The sequence below is a fragment of the Mesoplodon densirostris genome, chromosome 4 (assembly GCF_025265405.1).
Source record: "Mesoplodon densirostris isolate mMesDen1 chromosome 4, mMesDen1 primary haplotype, whole genome shotgun sequence".
In the NCBI taxonomy this organism is placed as follows: domain Eukaryota; kingdom Metazoa; phylum Chordata; class Mammalia; order Artiodactyla; family Ziphiidae; genus Mesoplodon; species Mesoplodon densirostris.
Window position 1 is genome coordinate 100,041,305 of NC_082664.1, and position 21,226 is coordinate 100,062,530.

The window sequence follows — 21,226 nt, forward strand, 5'->3', positions numbered from 1 at the left end:
AAAGCCATTTTACTGGGGGGAGAGGAGATGGAGTCAGGTGACAAGTGAGGAAACTAGCAAAGTATTCAGTTACAGAGTTATTATCTCCTAAGCCAGGAGTGAAAAAGAAAATATTTTTCCCAGAAATTAGCATGTATAACGACTCTGTTCACTTGCCAAAGTCGCTGTGCCAATCACTTCCCGTCCGTCAAAACCCCACAGAAATTAAGGACCATTCACGTTTAGTTTAAGGAACTACAGAAAAGCAAGTTGCAATACAGTCCACTGAATCATCCAAGTCTTTGAACCCCATGTCTTTCAGTCCACATAATTCCATTCCCTTGCATTAAGCACAAGATGTGTACACCCAAAAAACACACCTGCTGTGAGCTAAGCTGGGCACAAAGCTAGGGGACTGAGGAGAGATGTTTAATGTTGCACGGTTCCTACCTACATTTTTCTTACTGAAGAAGTACTCCTTATGCCCTTAACGTTTCAGTACTGATAAAATGAACCTAAAAAACTGGTTTTTCAACTTCCAATATAGGTTAAACATGAACTAATTAACTGTTTGTAAAACACTTTGAAGATGTGAAAAAGTACATAAATGTTAATTATTAATGTTGATCCACAAAGCCCCTGCATCTGAAGTAAAATACAATTCTTCCGGCAAGTTTCTGCTACTTTCAAGGCACGAACGTGGAAGCCCAGCATGTTTTTAGGAATTCTAGGAAAACTTTAAAGGCAGACCACAATGATTTCGGTTTACAAGAACAAGCTGGAATTTTAAGCTGTCTATGTTGGATATAATTATATCAGAGTGAATAAAAAGTGTGACTTATGGCATATATAATAAAACTAGAGTAGGTTTATAGTCACAGAGTCCTGGATGAAAATTATAGTCCATTAACCTGAGAAAGGCAAAGTAAAATCTCTGAACCATACTTTTCTCATCTAAAAAGCCAGGAGGATAATACCAGTCTTTCAGGATTATTGTAAAGAATTGAGAAAATGTAAATGAACACACAATACACAGGTAGGCACCCAGTAAAAGTTTCTTCTTCCCTTTAGTGACTTCACTTTTTAGAAAACACCTTTTGGGAAATGGCCTGATCTTGAGCAAAAGATCTCTCTAGAGTGAAAAAGTCCTTTAAACAACCACTGTCTTATGCTCTAAGCATACAGCGCCCTTTTAGCAGGAGGGCCCAGGCAAAAGCTTTGGTCATTCCTGTCCACTGACCCATATGCATCCTTAATCCTCAAACAGAGAAAGCACCTCAGCCAGACCCCCAAGGTTTCATGTGACCAAATGAACAATTAGAACTCTACTTCTCAAACTCTCATTGCCACGTTTTCCCCCTAAATAACTCCCACACTCCACGGCCACATCCACAGTTCCTTTGTATTCTGTGCACAAGGTATCCAAGAGGCAAAAAACCACTTTCTTCTAGATTATAAAAGGTAACAGAAATGATTCCCACGTAATGCCACAATGGATCTCTCTTCTCCGACTCCAGAAACACAATGACTTTAAACAGGGCAGAACTCAACTGGCAACACCAGGTAGATGGATTAATTGACAGACACCATTTCAAATTATACTAAGTGTGTTTTCAGAAATGACTCATAAATTACAGAAAATGTCAAATCTGCAAAAACTCCCTGTCACCTTTGGCAGTTATCACCTGGGTAAAGGAATACTTCTTAAAATCTACGTTAGCGCTTCCCTGGTGGCGCAGTGGTTGAGAGTCCGCCTGCCGATGCAGGAGACACGGGTTCGTGCCCCGGTCCGGGAAGATCCCACATGCCATGGAGCGGCTGGGCCCGTGAGCCATGGCCGCTGAGCCTGCGCGTCCGGAGCCTGTGCTCCGCAGCGGGAGAGGCCACAACAGTGAGAGGTCCATGTAACGCAAAAAAAAAAAAAAAATTAAAAAAAAATTAAAATCTAAGTTAGTGCGGATAGTTATAATTCAGATTTAGAAGAAAAAAAAAAGTCATGCTCGATTCAATTTATCTGAAGTGATCTGCCCACCACAATGCAAATGCAACGTAACATCCCCTTTGAACAAAGTGGTGTCACAACCAGCCTGGTGGGGAGAACATGTGCTAACAATTTTCCCAGGAGCTATTGTGGACTCATATCAAAACCACCCATACTCTTTCCCCCGATTCCCCCCTGTGATCAAGGGCTCAAATTTTCAAGACAACAGACCATAGTCAGAGACCCATCTGTAGTGTTAGCAACCACATACAAATGAAACTCATCAGCCCAGAGGCTCACCAACTGAGTAGATGCTACAAAGGTATTAACTCTCTTTATTTAAAAAAGAAAAAGAAATTAAAGAAAAATATATACATTGCGAAGTATTTAGAAGATCAAAAGACACTCTACCATCATCTCACTCCTCAAACAAAACTACAGTTAACACTTTGCAACAGCCTCCTCCCAAACTATCTTGTGTACTGTGTGTACACTACATGTAATGACACCCCTGAATCACATTTGAAGATCACTGATATAGAGACTGAAAATGTACAACAGTTTTCACTGATGTTACTTTTATCGTGCTCAGAGGAGAAAAGTTTTCAGCAGGTTTGGAATCCTAACTAACACTGACACAAGGTGCTGTTTTTGGTCACTACCATCTTGCTTCTTTTATATCTAGCCCTTAGTCATACCCAGTTGTTGTCATTGCTGCTGTTTTTTACCACCGTCATTATTATTACTAGCTGCCACGCCATGTTGCCCTACTATGTGCCAAGAGCTTTAGATATCCCTAATTCCCACAATAACCCCCACCCTCCCTTCTCAAGCTACAATTCTCTACTTTGTAAATCCAGCCCAGCCTTCAGCCCTCAACTCCAGGTCTGCACCTCCAAATGCTTACTGGTATCTTCACTTAAAAGTCTCACAGATCTCAAACTTATCATGTCCAGAAGTGAAACCAACTTCTTCCTCACCACAAAACCGCTTCACTTCTTCCACTCAGGAAACCACACCACCATTCACCCAGCTGTCCATAACACCTAGGAATCATCCTTGCTTGCCTTCTTTGCTCAACACCTTTTCCCAATCCATAAGTAATCCTATCAGTTCTATCTTCACAGGAACATAGATTCCAACCTTCTCAGACTTTCACTGCCACACCCTAACCCAAGCCACCATGTTCTCTAGACTGGGCTAGTGTAAAACTCTTAACTAGTCTCTCTGTTTCCACCTCCTGCTCCCCACACTCAGAGTGAAACTTGCAAAACCTAAATCAGCTCTTGTCATTCCTTGCTCACATCCTTCAGCTGCTTCCCATCTTACTTACAAGCCTATTTGACCAAGCCTCTATGTACACACACATTATCTCCTATTATTCCCTTTCTTGCCCCATCCTTAGCCTCCCTGTTCATACTCCCACCTCAAGTTCTTTGCCCTTGATGCTCCTTTGACTTGGAACATCCAGAGACCTTCAGGTGGTTTGCTCTCTTCACTTCCTTCAGGTCTCTCTCAAATCTCATCTCCACAGAAAGGTATTGTTTGACCTCCCCAATTTTTGCTAATAATCTTCATATTCTTCCTACAATTAGCAAAACCAGACCTCACCAAAGTTGTTTTTTACCTGTTTGTGTTCTGCTTCTCTCGCTAAAATGTCAGCCCTTTGACGGCAGCAACTACGTTTTATTTGTCACTGAACTCTCATCACCTAGAACAGTGCCTGATGTACAGAAAGCACCCAAATATGTGTTGAATAACAAACAACCCTACAAGGTATGTCACATGCCCATTTTACAAATGAGAAAACTGACTTTCAGAGACAAAAAATTTACCTAAAGCCACACAGCAAATAAGTCACGAAATGCATATGAAAGAGCCAATGCTCTACCGACTGACACACTTCATCCTGTGCCATAAAAGGGAATTATAAATACAGGCTAAGAAACAAAAATGTAAAAGAAAACATTTCTATAAGAAAATATCAGACCACAGTGATCTTTCTCTTTCTGCTCATCACTAGAGCATTTCACGTCTTTGCTTAATCTCATGTATGTACTATGTACATACCTCTTCAACTAGAAAATATCTACTTTTTCTGTATTACCTACAGAGTAAGGGCTAGCTACAGGCAGCAGACATTTAACAAACATTTCTTTGATATTTACACCCACAAAGACTTGAAGATTCCTATAACGAGACTTTGAGCACCATCAATAAAGTATACTCTTCCAAGGGATTTCAGTTTCCAACCATGATGGAGTAACTGGATCTAGACTTATCCTGCCACACACCCCACCCACCAACAACCAGAAAAACTGACAAAATATACGAGGCAACATCTTTTAGCTACTGGACAACCAGCAGCACAGGACTGCAAAGGGAAGAGATGAGGTGAACCCCACAAGTGCACCAGCTTTCTCAGTCTGGAGTCACATGCTGGACCATCTGCAATGAGGAGCCCAAGCAGACCATGGTGGTTTTCTCAAGCTCAGAAGTCAAAGAGTATGAGAAGGCTCAGGAACCTAAAAACTGCAGAGTACTAGAAAGGAGGGAGTTGCATGAAGAAGGATCTCCATAAATCAGCACAGAGGCCTGCTTGAGTCTAGTACTGAATAATAAGCCATGTGTGCATTTTGTAAAATAATCTACAAAGGTAGGCAAAGAATGACCAAAGAACTATATGCTACATTACCCCAGAGTTCACACAGGGCTGGCAGACATTCATATTCTGACCACCCAGAGCAGAGAACATCTCATTCTTCAATGGACACTACAGAGGCTTCAGGCCTTAGTAATGGGGTAAAACAAGCCTTAGAGTAAAAGGACAAGAGTTAGGGTTGGTCTATCTTAGACCAATCAACAGCAATCAACAACTTAAAATTCACCATTTCTAGGATCCAACAAGAAATTACAAGAAGATGTGACCCAAGACGGAGGGGAAAAAAAATCAGCCCATAGAAAGAAATAATGGAATTAATGAACAAGAACTTTAACAACTATTATATGAGTATTATACATATGACCAAGAATTATTATTTAATGAACATAGACAAATGGAAGAAATAAAAAAGAGTCAGTAGCAGATTGAATCCAAGAATATATAAAAATACATCATGATGGGGACTTCCCTGGTGGTCCAGTGGGTAAGACTCCGCACTCCCAGTGCAGGGGGTCTGGGCTCGATCCCTGGCTGGGGAACTAGATCCCACATGCATGCCACAACTAAGAAGCCCACATGCCGCAACTAAGACCTGGCGCAGCCAAAATAAATAAATAAATAAATAATAAAGAGGTTTTTTAAAAAATACATCATGACCAACTGAGGATTATCAAAGGAATACAAAGCTAGTTCAACATTCAAAAATCAGTGCAATTCACTATATCTACAAAGTAAAGAAGAAAAAACGTATGATCATCTCAATACATGCAGAAGCCTGTGACAACATTCAGTATCCATTCATGACAAAAACGCTCAGCAAACTAGAAACGGAACTTTCTCAACTTGATAAAAGACATCTTTACCACTACAAAAACAAACAAACAAACTATAAAGAATATCATGTTAATGGTGAAACACAAATGTTTTCCCCCTAACATCAGGAAAAGATGTCCACTTTCAAAACTCCTCGTCAACATCATACTGGGGGTCCTAGCCAGTTCAATAAAGCAAGAAAAAGAAATAAAAAACATACAGACTACAAAGGAAGACATCAAACTTCCTGTATTGGCCAATGACATTACTGTCTATAAAGAAGATCCCAAGTGAGTTTAGCAAGGTTTTAAGAAACCAGGTCGGCATACAAAATACAATCCTATTTCTACATAGTAGCAATGGACAACTGGAAATTGAAATTTTAAAAGCATCATTTACAAGAGCACCAGAAAGCATGAAATACATACTAATGTTACAAAATATGTGCAAGGTCCATTTATTAAAAACTACAAAACACTAATAAAAACGTCAAAAAAGGTCTAAGTAAATAAATATAACATGTTCATGGCTCAATATCATTAAGCTGTCAATTCTCCCCTAAGTAATTTACAGATTCAATGCAACGCCAATCAAAAATCTCAGCAAGATTTTTTATATATATATCAACAAGCTGATTCTAAAATGTACCTGAGGGAATTCCCTGGTGGTCCAGGGGTTAGGACTCTGTGCTTTCACTGTCGAGAGCCTGGGTTCTACCCCTGATCAGGGAACTAGGATCCCACAAGCCACGCGACGTGGCCAAAAAATAAACAGATACAAATTAAGTAATTAATTTAAAAATTAAAATAAATAAAATGTCCTTGGAAAGGCAAAGCAACTATAATGCTCAAAAACAATTCTGAAAAATAACACAGAGAACTCATACTACCTGATTTCAAGATTTAGTATAAAGCTACAGTAATCAACAGTGTGGTAATGGAAAAATGAAAGACACAGATCAATGGAACAGAATACAGAATCCAGAAACAGACCCACACATACATTACCAACTGGCTTTCAGCAAAGGTACAAAGGTAATTCAATAGAGAAAGATGTCTTTTCACAAAACACTGCTGGAACAACTAAACACCCATATGCAAAAAAATAAATCTCAATCCACACTTTGCATCATTAGAAAAAAATAACTCAAAGTGATTCATAAACCTAAATGTAAAATTCTGAATTATAGCAGAGGGCAGACAGCAGAAGAAGAACTACAATCCTGCAGCCTGTGGAACAAAAACCACATTCACAAAAGATAGACAAGATGAAAAGGCAGACAGCTATGTACGAGATGAAGACACAAGATAAAACCCCAGAAAAACAACTAAATGAAATCGAGATAGACAAACTACAGAAAAAGAATTCAGAATAATGATACTGAAGATGACACAAGACCTCAGAAAAAGAATGGAGACAAAGATCAAAAAGATGCAAGAAATGTTTAACAAAGACCTAGAAGAATTAAAGAACAAACACCTACAAGAATTAAAGAACAAACAGAGATGAACAATACAATAACTGAAATGAAAAATACACTAGAAGGAACAAACAGCAGAATAACTGAGGCAGAAGAACAGATAAGTGACCTGCAAGACAGAATGGTGGAATTCACTGCTGCAGAACAGAATAAAGAGAAAAGAATGAAGAGAAATGAAGACAGCCTAAGAGACCTCTGGGACAACATTAAATGCACCAACATTAGCATTATAGAGGACCCAGAACGAGGAGACAGAGAGAAAGGACCCGAGAAAATATTTAAAGAGATTATAGTCAAAAACTTCCCTAACATGGGAAAGGAAATAGCCACCCAACACCAGGAAGCACAGAGAGTCCCAGGCAGGATAAACACAAGGAGAAACATGCCGAGACACATAGTAATCAAACTGACAAAAATTAAAGACAAAGAAAAATTATTGAAAGCAACAAGGGAAAAATGACAAATAAAATACAAGGGAACTCCCATAAGGTTAACAGCTGATTTCTCAGCAGAAACTCTACAAGCCAGAAGGGAGTGGCATGATATATTTAAAGTGATGAAAGTGAAGAACCTACAACCAAGATTACTCTGTCTGGCAAGGATCTCATTCAGATTCGACGTAGAAATCAAAAGCTTTACAGACAAGCAAAAGCTAAGAGAATTTAGCACCACCAAACCAGCTCTACAACAAATGCTAAAGGAACTTTTCTAAGAGGAAAACATGAGAAAAAAAGGACCTACAAAAACAAACCCATAACAATTAAGAAAATGGTAATAGGAACATACATATTGATAATTACCTTAAACGTGAATGGATTAAATGCTCCAAGCAAAAGACACAGGCTCACTGAATGGATACAAAAACAAGACCCATATTTATGCTGTCTATAAAAGACCCACTTCAGACCTAGGGACACATTCAGACTGAAAGTGAGGGGATGGAAAAAGATATTCCATGCAAATGGAAATTAAAAGAAAGCTGGAGTAGCAATACTGACATCAGATAAAATAGACTTTAAAATAAAGAACGTTACAGGAAACAAGGAAGGATACTACATAATGATCAAGGGATCAATCCAAGAAGAGATAGCAATTATAAATATATACACACCCAACATAGGAGCACCTCAATATGTAAGGCAACTACTAACAGCTATAAAAGAGGAAATCGACAGTAACACAACAATAGTGGGGGACTTTTAACACCTCACGTACACCAATGGACAGATCATCCAAACAGAAAATGAATAAGGAAACACAAGCTTTAAATGACACAACAGACCAGATAGATTTAATTGATATTTATAGGACATTCCATCCAAAAACAGCAGATTACACTTTCTTCTCAAGTGTGCACAGAACATTCTCCAGGATAGATCACATCTTGGGTCACAAATCAGTAAATTTAAGAAAACTGAAATCATATCAGACATCTTTTCTGACCACAACACTATGAGATTAGAAATCAGGGCCTCCCTGGTGGCGCAAGTGGTTGAGAGTCCGCCTGCCGATGCAGGGGATACGGGTTCGTGCCCCGGTCTGGGAGGATCCCATATGCCGCGGAGCGGCTGGGCCCGTGAGCCATGGCCGCTGAGCCTGCGCGTCCGGAGCCTGCGCGTCCGGAGCCTGTGCTCCGCGACGGGGGAGGCCACAACAGTGAGAGGCCCGCATACCGCAAAAAAAAAAAAAAAAAAAAAAAAAAAAAAAAAAAGAAATCAATTACAGGGGAAAAAAATGTAAAAAACACAAACACATGGAGGTTAAACAATACAGTGCTAAATAACCAAGGGATAACTGAAAAAATCAAAGAGGAAATCAAAAAATACCTAGAGACAAATGACAATATAAACATGATGATCCAAAACCTATGGGATGCAGCAAAAGCAGTTCTAAGAGGGAAGTTTATAGCTATACAAGCCTACCTCAAGAAACAAGAAAAATCTCAAATAAACAATCTAACCTTACACCTAAAGGAACTACAGAAAGAAGAACCAACAAAACCCAAAGTTCATAGAAGGAAAGAAATCATAAAGATCAGAGCAGAAATAAATTAAATAGGAACAAAGATCAATAAAACTAAAAGCTGGTTCTTTGAGAAGATAAAATTGATAAACCATTAGCCAGACTCATCAAGAAAAAGAGAAAGAGGACTCAAATCAATAAAATTAAAAATGAAAAAGGAGAAGTTACAACAGACACCACAGAAATACAAAGCATCCTAAGAGACTACTACAAGCAGCTCTATGCCAATAAAATGGACAACCTGGAAGAAATGGACAAATTCTGAGAAATGTATAACCTTCCAAGACTGAACCAGGAAGAAATAGAAAGTATGAACAGACCAATCACAATCACTGAAATGGAAACTGTGATTAAAAATCTTCCAACAAACAAAAGTCCAAGACCAGATGGCTTCACAGCTGAATTCTATCAAACATTTAGAGAAGAGCTAACACTCATCCTTCTCAAACTCTTCCAAAACATCGCAGAGGAAGGAACATTCCCAAACTCATTCTATGAGGCCACCATCACCCTGATACCAAAACCAGACAAAGGTACTACGGAAAAGGAAAATTACAGACCAGTATCACTGATGAATATAGATGCAAAAATCCTTAACAAAATACTAGCAAACAGAATCCAACAACACATTAAAAGGATCATACACCATGATCAAGTGGGATTTATCCCAGGGATGCAAGGATTCTTCAATATATGCAAATCAATCAATGTGATACACCATATTAACAAACTGAAGAATAAACACCATATGATCATCTCAATAGATGCAGAAAAAGCTTTTGACAAAATTCAACACCCATTTATGATAAAAACTCTCCAGAAAGTGGGCAGAGAGGGAACCTACCTCAACATAATAAAGGCCATATACAATAAACCCACAGCAAACATCATTCTCAATGGTGAAAAACTGAAGGCATTTCCTCTAAGATCAGGAACAAGACAAGGATGTCCACTCTCGGCACTATTATTCAACATAGTTTTGGAAGTCCTAGCCACGGCAATCAGAGAAGAAAAACAAACAGAAGGAATACAAATTGGAAAAGAAATAAAACTTAAAAAAAAAAAAAACCTCTGAATTATAAGAATTCTAGGAGAAAATACAGGGGCAAGTCTTTGCACTCTCAGATGGGGCAATAATAAGAAAGCAAACAACTCAATTCAAAAAGTTTAAAACTCCAATTCAAAAAGATACATGCACCCCAATGTTCACAGCAGCACTATTTACCAAAGCCAAGAAATGGAAATAACCCAAGTGCCCAATACACACACAATGGAATATTATTCTTTTTTTTATAAATTTTAATCAACTATAAAAAGATATTTGGAGGACAAATAGGGAAAGTTGAATACGCACTGAATAATTCTATAGAATTGTTCATTTTTTTAGGTGTTATTATATTTGGTTATGTAGAACAAGGATTAGCAAACTTTTTCTCTAGAAAGTGAGATAGTAAATACTTTCTGCTTTGTGGACCACAGGGTGTCTGGTAACTGTTCTGTCAGTGTAGCACCAAAGCAGTCACAGACAATATGTAAACAAAGGAGCACTGCTGTGTCCCAATAAAACTTTATTTACTAAAAAACAAATGTTCATTGCAGCTCTATTTACAATAGCCAGGGCATGGAAGCAACCTAAATGTCCATTGACAGATGAATGGATAAAGAAGATGTGGCACATATATACAATGGAATATTACTCAGCCATTAAAAAGAAACGAAATTGAGTTATTTGTAGTGAGGTGGATGGACCTAGAGTCTGTCATACAGAGTGAAGTAAGTCAGAAAGAGAAAAACAAATACCATATGCTAACACATATATATGGAATCTAAAAAAAAGATGGTTCTGAAGAACCTAGGGGCAGGACAGGAATAAAGACACAGATGTGGAGAATGGACTTGAGGACACGGGGAGGGGGAATGGTAAGCTGGGACGAAGTGAGAGAGTGGCATGGACATATATACACTACCAAATGTAAAATAGCTAGCTAGTGGGAAGCAGTCACGTAGCACAGGGAGATCAGCTCAGTGCTTTGTGACCACCTAGAGGGGTGGGATAGGGAGAGTGGGAGAGAGATGCAAGAGGAAGGAGATATGGGGATATATGTATATGTATAGTTGATTCACTTTGCTATAAAGCAAAAAAAAAAAAAAAGGCAGTAGGCCAGATTGGCCTGAGGGCCATAGTTTGCAGACAAAACTCTAGTGACAGAGAGCAGAGTAGTGGTTGCCCATGGCAAGGTAGGCAGCAGGGTGAGGGCTGAAGGCAGAAGTGTCTGGAAAGCAGCACAAGGGAACCTTCTGGAGTGACGGAAACATTCTATACCTTGATTGTGTTGCTGAGTTACATGCATGGATACATTTGTCAAAACTCATCAAACTCCATATAGTTAAAATGGGTGCATTTTATCATATAAACAATAACTCAGTAAACCTGATTTGTTTAAAAATGTACTTTTTTCAGGTGACAGCATCAATGATGTAAAAAGCATGCCCTTTGGAGCCAGAATAATCTGAGTTCAAATGTTAGCACTAAAAATTTAACAACTTTGTGACCATTGTCAAATCACTTTTGAGGGTGTTTCCTCCCCTTAAAACGGGTTAATAATTCCTGCTTCATAGGTTGGTTTCAAAAATGAAATAAATGTATGTAAGACACATAGTATAACATCTGGCACATAAGAGGCACACTCCCTGATTAGTTTTTAATTTTTTTTTAAATAATTTAAGAAGATGAGTCAGTAAAGATCAGACAACTACACTAGCTTCTTTTTTTTTTTTTTTTTTTTTTTTGCAGTATGCGGGCCTCTCACTGTTGTGGCCTCTCCCGTTGCAGAGCACAGGCTCCGCACGTGCGGACTCAGCGGCCATGGCTCACGGGCCTAGCCGCTCCGCGGCATGTGGGATCTTCCCAGACCGGGGCACGAGCCCGTGTCCCCTGCATCGGCAGGAGGACTCTCAACCACTGCGCCACCAGGGAAGCCCTACACTAGCTTCTTTTGTACTCTTCTGGAACATTCTGACATTCTTTGTTCACTGTTTACTGTGGTTTCACCTGACTTCAAGCACTGGCATCCAATGTCAGTTCCTGTGATTTCAGAGTAACTTGGGTCTCACAGCAAGCACTGAGTTTAGAAAAATACTCCACGAAAAATATGTTGTAAAAGGAAATCTGAGAAGAGCCAAAAGTAAGAAGTATCCATTTTCCCAAGTAAGGAGAATGGCAATAGAAATGGTATAATATTTATAAAGAAAAACCAATAAACTTAGTTGGATGTTTTCTCTTTTTATAGACTAGGAATTGAATTTTATCCAAATCTAGTAGCCAACCAGCAAAACTACAAAATGACAAAGCATCTGTATACTGCTCTATCTCGAGCGTTTCTCACAACAGTAGTGGTAGTAGGTAGGATGACAATATCAAATTTGTGCTTATTTTATAAGTAAGGATACTAAGTCTGAGACAGTTGAAGTGGCCTGCTCAAGGACACACTGCCAATAATTGGCGAAGTTCGGATGTGAAGTCAGCCATGTGGCCCCGTATCATATGCCTTCAGTAGACATCACCATCAGAGAGTTATCTTGGGTTTGTGAAACTCTACATAACTCCTAGGTGCTGTTCTCTTGCTTGACATCTTTGGCTGTCTAAAAGACTAATTCATTACAGTGTGACATACTTAATTCCTAACCATTCAGGAATAACTAGGCTTTTGAGGTGGTGAAGACTATTTTTGTGGCCGAATATGGGCTTAAGATAGGATCATTAAGTGAAAATTCAAAAGGACTGATTTCTGGGACTTCCCTGTTGGTCCAGCGGGTAAGACTCTGCACTCCCAATGCAGGGGGCCCAGGCTCGATCCCTGGTTGGGGAACTAGATCCCACGTACATGCCACAACTAGAGTCCACATGCCGCAACTAAGACCCGACACAGCCAAAATAAATAATAAATAAATATCAAAAGGACTGATTTCTAATAGAAGAGCCTACAGAGTGACATAAATGGTAAATCCCTCACGTCATCTCCTTCTCCCCATCCCAATACCCACATCACACACACTGATATCCACACCTTCCCCACGCTCTGAACACAGCTCTGAAGAGGTAAAAAAGGAAAACACACCACTGTCCCACACAAGTATTCGTAACTATCACAGTATCTCAGTATCAGGTCTACTGGTCCATTCTCTGAGCAAGGACTGACAAAAATGGGTTATCTACCCATCTTCTACTTATATGTCCCAATCAACCGAGAGGTGGACCACAAGACCATAAATGTGAAGACATATGAATGAAACAAACTTCCTTCCACGAACAGCTTCCTCCTCTCCCCCCACTTACAGTGGGGTAAGACAGCCCGACAGTGACTCGGGAGCACTGCTTCCAAATGGATGCCTGTCCCCATCAGTAATAACCAAGTTTACTCAAGCACACTTCAATGTTAACTTTAAAAGAGGGGATTATCAAAAGTCCAAGTGTGTTCATCTAGCTTTGTCAACTTTGTTTTTTTCCTCAATCTGTGAGCCTGGTCAAATATAATTTTTAAAGGTTTACTATAATCCTTCATGGTTAACTTTTTGCCCTTATTTTATAAGAAAACAAATGGAAAGATGAGATTCAATATATAGAAATGTCCATGACAGGTTAATATTTCTAGAATGTATTTATTCCACTTGGTATTCTGAATATTCTAAACAAAGCTGGTATAACTGATTTAAATCACTGTTTCCTTCCGCAAATGTGTTATCTTGAAGGGAAGTAAATGATTTGCTCAAGTCTCTGAATTGTACTACTGCTATATTAACCCACAGTCCAGTCCCATCTTACTCAAGTTTGAGAAACGCAGTTATAATCCATGCCTGTTATTTTTCAAAATTAAGGTAAAATAAGGAAGAAAAGCTGGAACTAAATAACTGAGATATCCTATTACAAATGTTGAAAACAACCCATCTCTAACGATTTCCTAAACACTATAAATGCATAGAGTTCTACCCTACAGAGACACTCTGCAAAGCCCACTCACAGACTAAGAGCTGACTGAGAAGATAAAACTGCTGTTTTCTATTAACATTCAGTTCAACCCGCACCTTTAAAAAACTGCATTTAAGACTCTCAATTCTCAGAAGTATTCCCCCTTTACGAAACAGCTAAACCACTGTTCTCAGAAGCATCAGACTTCTAAAAATGCTTTCTTAACTCATACAAAAATTATCCAAATTATTGTCATTACAGCTACCAGGTAACAGGCACCTACTTAATGTCTGGCACACTATGAAGTACGTCACATAGTTTCATTTATTGCTAAGAATGCTGTAAAGTATGTTACTATACCTTACACAGTAGGAAACTGAAGCTCTGAGGGGATAAGTGACCTGCTCAAGGCTACCCAACTAGTCAATGGAAGGGTGGGGATTTGAACTCAAATTTACCTAATTCCAAAAAATGTACATTCTTCTAAACTGTGCTACCTCCCCATTTCACAACAGAGGTATGAACAGGCAGAGGAGTGAATGGATTTGTCCAGCAGTCTTAATCATTTCACCAAGGGAGAAATTTTCTCGATTAGAACCACTTTCTGAAATCCATAGCGCACTATTTAAACCTCAATTCTTTTCAAGAAGTAATTAACAGGTTAAAAAGAAAGGTTAGAAATCCTTATAAAGTACACTAAATTTCATCACAGATCTGCAAGTGAGCTGTCATGTTTAACAAGTCCCCAGAGTTAGTGGTTCTCTGGGTACCACACTAGGGTGAAGTACCAAGCACTTCACCCAATTCAAATGCATCCTGAGCACCTGAGCTGTGTTAAGACTCCTTCCTGGCACAGAGGCACAAAGCTAAGACCCATCACAGCCCTCAGGGAGTTAACAGGCTAGAAGAGGAGTCCATTTATACTACATATGCAGTTACTATTAGGCAAAAAAAATGAAGTGTGAGAAATCCTAAAACAAAAGTATGTATAACATGCTGTCAGAGAGGGAAAGCAACTGGCCTATTTGTCACATGTTCTAAGTAGTGTTTGTTTACATTTTGTCTCTCCCTGACAACGCCTTCCCACCTCTGTCACCGTCCCTCCCCACAACCTCCCCACACACAGGTACACACAGTACACACAGCCACACAACCAGGAAGGAAAGCCCTAAGAGCAAGGATTACGATTCCTAAAAGTGACCTTGTTGTTGTACTTTAAAAATACAAGCTTATGCCATCAGGACATTTTTCTTTAGCTTTGTCAGGTGAAGTAAGTTGCTTTTTCAAAGCAAAATTAGGCCAACCTAACGAGGAAAACCCGGGCAACACTTCACATTACTCACTTAGCATGAGAAACCAATCAACGCATATTGACCCACACCGGATTTCTCAAATTTTTCTTGTTAATTTAGCAGATGGCAAAGGGATATACAACTGATAGGAACACATTCTGGTCATTTTGTCCCACCACGCAATTTTACAGACATTTAGGCTTGTTCCACCGGGGGGATTTAAACAGAATAATTCTCACATCAGAAGGCAAATGAACTGAATTCAGCAGAACCGATGCACCCAAAGCTGGACAAGGCTTGTACTTCTTGCAGTCCGCAAATCCCCTAGAGACCACGAAAGCCTACAGGACTGTAACAATGATTTATCTCAGCTGATCACAACTCCTTTACAAACTTGCAAAAAACGATCTTTCCAAAACTGCCAGCATTTATCCTGATCTGGGCAATCCAACGGTTTAAAAAAATAAAGTTAATTATGAAAATAAAACTGGGAGGGTGGGGAGGGCTGTTGAATAAGAAAAAAAGGCACACTGCTTTTTCCTTTGGTTCTATATGCCTGGGGCAACAAACTCTCAAAATAACTTCACTGAGGAGTGTAAAAGCTAAGACGAACACCAAAATATTGCTCAATCCAACTTACACTGTTAACTCCTGAGTTCACAGTAAGATCTAGAAACTTAAATGTGACGGAATCATTTTGCTGTAAGAACTAGTTCAAAAAAACAAACAAAAAGCCAATCCTTTTTTCTGATAGAAAAACTCTTGAGGATTTCCCCCACATTTATTTTAAAATCTTAAAATACGGGTTGACTTTGGGGGGAAAAGGGGGGAAGGGAGAGGGGTTCAATAAGCCATATTTATCCAAAAAAAGTTTGGTTTGGTCTCAAAGTATGGCTGCATTTGAACTCGACAGAGCTGAGCCCGTGGCACAGTCCCAAAGCGGATCCCCTCGGGCTGCACGTCTCCGATCCGCGCGGGTGCCCCAGCCGCGCCCCCGGGAACAGGCGCCGAGAGCGCCCCCCTAAGGCGGGTAAGGCCCGGCGTGTTTACCGCTCGCGCCGGTCCCCGAGAGCCGCTCCCTCGCGGCCGCAGCACTTGTTCGCCGACTCCCGGACGGGAGGGACCCGTGGAGCAGCCGCAGCTCCCGGGGGCTACCGCGGCCCCCGCTCCCATAGAAGCCGACCGGGCAAGGCCGGGGGTCCAGGCACCTGAGGGGGCATGGCGGCCGTGCCCCCCACTCCGGGAGTGGAGGCGGCCCCGAAGTTGGGCTGCGGGAGCGGCAAGGCGCGCCGCGGCCCCGGGGCAGACAATGCGTGAAGGGGGCCGCGGAGGGAGGCGGGGGCCGCAGAGCCCGGGGGCGCTCACGCGCCGCCCATTCATCCCCGCCCGCGCGCCCCCGCCCAGCCCCCGCGGCCCCGGACCCCCGCTCCGGCCCCCGCCCGGAGGACCGGCCGCAGGGGGAGGGCCCCGCGCTCCCCACCCGCGATCTCTCCTCAAATCACAAAACTTCCCCCAACTCCGCCAACTAAGTTGCGCTCTCACCGTGAGGCGCCCGGGGCTCCCCCGCGGGCCGAGCCGGAGCAGCTCCGCACCTTCGCCGCGGAGAAAGACAATAGGCGGCCGTTCGTCCGGCGGCAGAGGCGGCGGTGGTGGCAACGGCTTGAAACTGCGGCGGCAGAGGCGAGGAGCGGGCGCGGCGAACTCGGCGGAGCCTAGGAGCTTTACCTCGGTGGCTCCAGCTCCCGGCTGGCCCTCCTCACAGCCCCCACCAGCCCGCGCATGCGCCACAAGCTACTCGGGGATGGGCGGGGCACCCGGGGAGGGCTGTAACGCCTACGAGCTCTCCTGTGAGTAAGCGCGGAGCCGGGGGCCGCGAGCCGGGGTTGCACAGCAGAGCTGCCCATCAAGCTCCGTGAGACCAATAGAAAGACACCTGGGCGGTCCCCTCGGGTTGCTAAGGAAGGCTGAGGTTGACCGCAGCTACAGCGCTGCGGCAAAGTGATCAAAGTCGGGTGGCTGGTAGAGGTGCCGACTGAAATGCTCACCCACCCTCTCCTCTGCGCCCTGACTCCGGAAGCCGCCCTTCCTCTGTGTAAGGGTGCTTACCTGAGCTGTAGCACTTAACGTAACACATACTGAAATGATTTACTCTTCTGTTTCCCTCCACTTGAAATCAGAAAGTGGGGTCTTTTCTGTGTCCAGTGCCTGAGAGAGTCGTTGCTAGGTATTCAACAAGTGTTTTAGTTGGATGGATGGATGGATGGATGGATGGATGGATCTATGGTGGCATCAGGATTGTGACAGGGCGTTCCATAAACTTTTGGCTTCTCGATCCGCGCAAAATCAGACAATCTGCAAGTTGCATGGACCTGAGGAATCACCTGGTGGCTTTTGAAAAGCAAAATGTGGTCTGTTAATACACTAATAAATTCATTTTGATAGTTGTGCGTTTATTTTAATGTGTATTGGGGGAAAATGTCTTTCACATCAAAAGACTATATCATTGATGTTATTTCTTAGATAAGCTGTAAAAAATGAATCTACTTAAAGAAAAAAATTACATTATATATAAAGTATACATGTACTTATACTTCACATAAGTTCAAAAACGTGCAAATTGATAGTAATCGAAGTAAGAACAGTGGTTACTTAGAGGGAGAAGCATTATTGGCTGGGAAGGAGAAGGGCAGGTGCTGGGCAAGTTCTGTATTTTATCTGGATGGTAAATAACAAAGGTATAGAGTTATGTGAAAATTCATCCAGTGTACAATTAAGATTAGTGCACTTTACACAGGTTACACATGTATTTTATATCAATTTAAAATACTTATATAGGATATGGTCCCCAAAAATGTGAAGATGCAAAGGACTATCTTTTGGGAAACCTGATCCAGCCAAGCTCCCTACCAGTGACTGACTACCTGAGAGGGGCTACTGTGAATACTTACTGCCTGCATCAGGCACTTTCATTGTTGTTTGGCTCTAAATCTTAGAAGTACTTCTAGCCTTGAGCAGAAACTTGCTTCCCTTTAAGTGAACCTGATTCTCACATATGTTTTCTTATTTCAGCCTCACAGAATGGAAAACCAAGGCCAAACATTTCCAGTGCTTCATGTGAAATTATTTCCCAATCACCTTATTATTCCCTCCTCCATACTCACTCTAATCTGTCCTGTCAGTATTTGAAAGGTGGCCCAGAGAGAAGAGACTCCTAGATCTTAGTCCTAACTCTGTCCCAAAGAAGCCCACCCTGAGCAGGTCAGCCCTTCTCAAAGAACTTCAGTCTCCTGTAAAGCAAGAGGACTAACCTAGAAAATCTCTTGGACCCTAACACGTGAAAACCCCATGGTCTCCTTCTGGAGCAAACAGCAGCAGATACTACCATGTTGTCTTTCAAGTGACTGCTGCCAACAACATTCCCTGCTCCCAGCCTCAGCAGGATGTATACCTTCCCAGTGAGCTGCAGAAAAGGTCGAGAGTCCAGCGTTTTTCAAAGTTTACCATGCCTACAAATCACCCGGGACATTTTGTTAAATGTGGATTCCGACTCAGTGGGTCTGGGGTGGGATCTGGGATTCTGCACTTCTAACAGACTCCCAGATGATTCTGATGCTGCTGGTATGGGACCCTGCTTTGAGGGGCAAGGGTCTACTCTACATTCCCCAGACGGCTAAATCCTCTGTCTTCTTGGGAAGTCCTAAGTAGTTATCTACACTGTTGGCACATTCTCATCATCCAGGCACCAGCTCTAATGTCCCTCGTCAGAGAAAACATCTATCTAAAATAACTCACTCTCACCTAGTCCCTCTCATTCATATTACTCAAACCCATTCTCAGCATTTATTCCTGTCTGAAGTTATCTTATTTGCGTGTGGTTATGGGCTCTCTCCCCCACTGTAATGTAAGTTCCCTAAAGTCTGTTTTGTTTACCCCTCTCTCTCCTACACCTAACAGAGTCCCAGTGGAAACAGTAGGCACTCAGAAGTTTCGCATGAATGAATTTGTACAGAAGGAGCTACTGTGAGGTGCCCTCAAACTGACAGTCCCTGATACTAAAGACTTGTTCTTCCAAGGGACACCAAATGTCTCTATTCAGTGTGCCCCATTTCACCAGAAAGAGATTTGGGGTTTAATAATTCACTTTTCCTGAGTAAGTTTTCAAGCCAGGAAAGATACCAGGGCCTTATCAAGCAGCAGTAGGATTTTGTATCTCTCAACTATCTCTAACCTGTCTCTCCAGTCAACTTACTGTTCTCCAATTGATTTACATAGGTTATAATACCTATAACTCTAACAAGAATAAACCCCATTTTACAGAGTCCCTGGAAATTACCAAAGCAAGGAAAAAACAAAATCAACACAGATGTAAGAACATGAATTTCTCTTGAGACCCATGGTCCCTAAAATGTCTACTTTGGTAAAAGAAGGAGCACTGGAACCAACTTGCCTCGGGGGTCTTCTTTCATAGCAGTGGACTCTTTATTCCCTTCACAGTACAAATAGTACCCTGCTGTTGCCTTAAGTAACTTTCACTTTCAGCCCCTTGCTTGGGGTGAAGCCAACTGCACTACAATCTCAGTTCCATGCTTTAGCATACCATCAAACCTGAGCCAATCGATGCATCCTATCTGCAGGTCAACAATTATTAGTTCAGAGTTGGGCACATGACCCCAGACTGGCCAATTAGGGGCAATAGGAGTAAATTCTACCCTCTGTTTGAACCATCAGGGTAGCTGACATTTTCTCAACTGGAAACTGGAAGATAGGCTTATCAGCTGTCTCTGCCATGAGGACAGAATCTCTTCACATAGAGCCAGCACTGTAGAAAGGTAGAGAAATGAAAAACAACGTCTTGGTGACATTGATTGGACAGCTGAATCCAGCAATTCCTGAAGCTAGAACAACACATAGACTTTTCAATCATGTAAGACAACAAAGACAGTCGGAGTGGAGATTTCTGTCACTTGCATCCGCAAGAGCTCTAATTGATACACCACCCAGGAGCAGATGATCCCTGGGCAGTTCTCTGACCTGCTTTCAATTCAGTTAGCAAGTAGCTATTGAGAGGCTACTGTGTGCCAGGCTTAGGCTTGGTCCTGGGATTCAAGATGAAGAGCATTGTTCTTGTCTTTAAGGAACTCTGTCAAATGAGGGAAATAGGCAAGAAAGCCAGCAGGAAATCAGAAGTGTAAGTGCCCCCCAACAGGCAGACGCAGGGTGTTATGGGGCAGAGAGAAGAATACTTCTACTTAGAGGGTCAAGGTTCAGGGGAGGCATCCAGGAGGAGTGACAGTTAAGCCAGGTCTTGGAGGACAATCCACTGGATAAAGAACGGTGGTGTAGCTAGTGCACGAGGCTTGGGAGTGTGTGCACAGGTAGCAGAGGCCATTCCCAGGAAAAGGAAGAGGCAATCCAAAGACACCAAGGTATCAGAAACACAACACACAAAAACTGGAGCAAGAAGGGGTAAGAGATAAAGCTGAAGGAAAGAAGTGAGCCAAAGTCAGGTTACACTGCTTTGCTAAGGAGTATGGCCTTTATCCTGAAAGGCCAAGAAGAACCTTCCAAGGATATTAAGCCATGGAACCAGGATGAAAACAGATTTTCATCTTGAAAGATCACCCACGCACCATGTGCTTAAGCTGAATTTAAGTTGGGGATGAGGATGAGAGTGGGGGACAGGAGAATCTCTAAGAGAAACCTGGCTCCAGGGAGGAGGTTTTACAGTCCAGAGCTAAGTTTTCACTTCTTCAGTGACAGAGAGAACCTTTCTTCCTCAATATCAAGCCCAAAGCTGTCCAATAGAAATATATGGTGATCCACATATGTGATTTAAAATTTTCTAGTAGCAACATTTAAAAAGTAAAAAGAGGGCCTCCCTGGTGGCGCAGTGGTTGAGAGTCCGCCTGCCAATGCAGGGGATACGGGTTCGTGCCCCGGTCTGGGAGGATCCCACATGCCACGGAGTGGCTGGGCCCGTGAGCCATGGCCGCTGAGCCTGCGCGTCCGGAGCCTGTGCTCCGCAACGGGA

At 41.9% G+C, this 21,226-nt stretch overlaps 1 protein-coding gene across 8 annotated transcripts in view; it reads right to left on the reverse strand.

Moving 5' to 3' along the window:
* LOC132488556 (A-kinase anchor protein 13-like) overlaps positions 1-16,956 on the reverse strand; it is a 371,872-nt gene extending 354,916 nt beyond the window's left edge. For all 8 annotated transcript variants that reach the window (XM_060096873.1, XM_060096872.1, XM_060096871.1 and 5 more), the window contains exon 1: positions 16,738-16,956. The gene's annotated coding sequence lies outside the window, so the exon portion shown is untranslated. The remainder of the gene's footprint in view (positions 1-16,737) is intronic.
* Between the last annotated feature and the right edge of the window lie 4,270 nt (positions 16,957-21,226).